This window comes from Cucurbita maxima, unplaced genomic scaffold (genome assembly GCF_002738345.1).
Source record: "Cucurbita maxima cultivar Rimu unplaced genomic scaffold, Cmax_1.0 Cma_Scf00004, whole genome shotgun sequence".
Lineage (NCBI taxonomy): Eukaryota > Viridiplantae > Streptophyta > Magnoliopsida > Cucurbitales > Cucurbitaceae > Cucurbita > Cucurbita maxima.
In genome coordinates this window covers 6,558,563-6,562,130 of record NW_019272020.1, presented here as the reverse complement: position 1 = coordinate 6,562,130, position 3,568 = coordinate 6,558,563, and the positions used below count along the sequence as shown (strand labels likewise).

Sequence of the window (3,568 nt, the reverse complement as noted above, 5' to 3'; positions counted from 1 at the left end):
AAAAAAAAAAAAAAAAAAAAAAAAAAAAAAAAAAAAAAAAAAAAAAAAAAAAAAAAAAAGAAGGAAAATTTATAAGTAATAACCCAACACAATTAACTACAATAAGAATAATAATTAAATAATTACTTTGGACCAAAAAAATGAATTCAGAAAACACTCGAGGCTAAGGTCGAGGCCAAGTTCCTCTGGTCGGTGGTGTCTTTGAATGGATAGATTCGATTTTTTCTTGATCCAATTTGTGAAAAAAAAAAAACGAAAAAAACCCATTGTTAAAGTGAAGAAGAGCTAGATTGGTGTGCATCGAGAAGACGACATAGCTTACAGTATGACAGAAGGTAGTGAGAACGGACAATTTTGTGGTAATGTTGTGACATCGATTAAAATAATGCTTGAACAACTACTTGTTGTTAATGTAGGATGTGACATCTATCAGATTTTCAAACTATTACGTGAGATGAATAATACAGCCTTTATCTCTCAAGTCATTTCCATTGGCCCATTTCACCATCGTAGTCGAGAGGATTTAATAACCATAGAACAATATAAATTTCAAGGTCTTGTTAACTTTCTACTTCGAATGTCAAACAACATGTGCTCATTGGAATTTCTTGTGGAAACTGCTCAAAATTGGGTGAAAGAAGCCCGAGATTACTATGCATAACCTATAAACATGAACAACTAAGATTTTGTTAGAATGTTGTTGGTGGATGGTTTTTTTTACAGTGGAGGTGCTAATTTGGTTAAGTTGGAAAATCAAATTTCTTTCTTTGTTCTTCCACGTCTATTCAATCTTATAGAAAAAAGGATATCTCAGTCTCCTTTATAAGAATTACAAGGGTGTTTTTTATTCATGGGATTCTGAATAATTACTATCCATCTAATATCTCATTTCTGAAATGCCCAAAGCATTTCATCGAGTTCTTAAGCTTCTTCTTCGTCCCCAAGAAACCTTCTAAGGACAATAGTAATGAAACAAGATTGATTATTCTTTAGCTCCACGAAGCCGGTGTCACCATTAAGAAAGCATAAAATGCTAAATGTGTCATCAACATGAGATTCAAAAATGGGGTTTTTGAAATCCCACCTATACTTATTCATGATTACTTTGAAACCATGATGCAAAACCTGATAGCCTTTGAGCATTTTTACGTTGGAAATGACAACAAATGTGTTCAATATGTGTCATTACTAGATCATTTGATATGTACAGAGAAAGATGTGTGTTTACTTGTGAAAGCTAATCATAATCAACGAAATTGGAGGTAGTAATACAGAAGTTTCAGAATTGTTTAATAATCTCTGTAAATTTGTTACAGTCCCATATTGTTACCACTCCAACGATATCAATAAAGCTTTACAAGAACACTGCAATAGACAATGGAACAAGGCGATAGCTACACTCGAACATAACTATTTCAATACGCCATGGGCTATTCTCTCCTTCCTTGGTGCAATCTTCCTCCTTGTTTTGATATTTTCTAATATATCCGTATTTCCTAGCAAGTTAAACCTATCCAAATAATATATGTATGTTTCTTTTTAAGTTTATTTCCTCACTCATCTTACCTGGTTAAATGTTATGTTATATTTGTATTTGTTATCGTACCTATAATTCTTTAATGAACCGTAATCTTATTATTCATTATTTGTCATAGAAAAGCATTTAAGATTGGCACCGGCCAATGAAAATCATAAGGTTATGGTTAAACTTAGTACAACAATCCAATGTCCAAATATTTAATGGTTATAATAATAATTTATGAAATACACTCTTAGATTCTTTAATAATTAAATTTTATTTTTATTGTAGCTGTGTATGTTTTGATTTGTTTATGTACGAGATTTTAAGTAATTTCATATTTGAATAAATTTTAAATGAACTTTGTTGTTTATTATAATTCATTATTGTACAAAAATTAAAGATATTTTTCGGTAAAAAAAAAAAACATGTTAGTTTTATGTCCTAAAACTCATAGTTTGTAAACGAAAACATATTCTATTTTCAATAAAGTTATTATGATTGTTTATTAAGTAAAGATTGTTATGGAATAAAGTGAGCTTTACAATTATTAATCTAAATCCAATAAACTAAGAACACTCTAACTATAGTATGACTACTTGAACTATATATAGAGACATAAGAGTGAATCAAGTTCAAGTATATAGTCAAAATGATCTATAGTATGGGGATAAGACTGAGTACCTTATCCTGGGGACACTATGGATTCGTCCCACTTTTGTATATGACATAAACAATGTGATCACTAAATTGTACATGTGGAGACATGTGAGTGGGGGTATCCTATGCAATGAGTATTGCATAAGATCGGACCATAAAGAAAATCACTCTCACTTTATAATGTTGTTTACTGTTGAGACTGATTTTCTTTTCATTCGATGACCTAGTTAACTTGATATTAATCCTGAGCTAACCATGAACTTCCGTTTATTCAAAATTATCCTTAGATTTGCATGGGTGAAAGTAGCTCGAGTTCGTAGACTCAACAGGCCTCCCATATCAGGGGTAAGACTAGGTGAATGGCTAGGGACGTGGGGTGCAAGATGGAATTCACTCCTACCCACTTTTAAGGATAGAAGAGAGGTAGTTCCCTTAAGAATTGACTCCAGGTCTTGAACAAGAGGCCCCACCCTCTCATTAGCCTGAGAGGGATTTGGTTTACTGTTGGACCACAAACCAATTGTTCATTAGAGGATCAGTGAGACATAAGGAACAAGAAGTAACTTCAGGGGTAAAACGGCAAATTGACCCAGCTCTAGTTACGAACAACCTATGAAGGATCAACTTACTAATCATGGTTATATCAAATGGACAAAAATATATCTATAGTGAGGGGAGTGCAACTACTAGGCTATAGTGGAGTGTCCTAATAGTTAATGAATGTTGGTTAACAAGGTTAATGAGTTTAACCGGTTAATCTTGGATCGTTGGAGCCCATGATCTATAGGTCCATTAGGTCCCTCTGCTAGATCATATCGGACTAAACCATAGAATAGTGTGACGAGTGAGTTCGAAGTGTTCGAATTCAAATTAGGGAATATGCGCTACATATAAACGATATAAATAACCACATTTTTGTTTTATTTACGAATTAAACAAAAAGAGAGAATCTAAGATATTTAAATAAGATTTAAATATCTTAATCAAATGCTTGCCGGAATTTATTGGGATTGACATTTGAATTAATATTAAATATTAATTAAATAGTTTAATTAATCATTTAATATTACTTTAATTTGAAATTAATTATTCAAATTAATTGTTGAATCAAAATGAAGAAAGTCAAAATGTTGACTTCATTCTAATGGAAAAATCCATGTTTGAATTAGTGGAATTTTGAGGTGTCAAAATTTGGTTTAACCAAACTTGCATGCTTGCCAAATAAACCCCACAAATTTTAGTGGAATTTTGAGTGTCAAAATTTGGTGAACTCAAACTTGCATGCTTGCCACATAATCCCAAATATTTGAGTGAAATTTTGAGTGTCAAAATTTGGTGATCTCAAATTTGCATGAACATGCAAACATGACTCTATATAAATAGAGTGAT

At 31.8% G+C, this 3,568-nt stretch overlaps 1 pseudogene; it reads left to right on the top strand.

Annotated features, from left to right (window-relative positions):
- The first annotated feature begins 325 nt into the window (after positions 1-325).
- LOC111477729 lies at positions 326-1,522 on the top strand (annotated as a pseudogene).
- Positions 1,523-3,568: the final 2,046 nt, after the last annotated feature.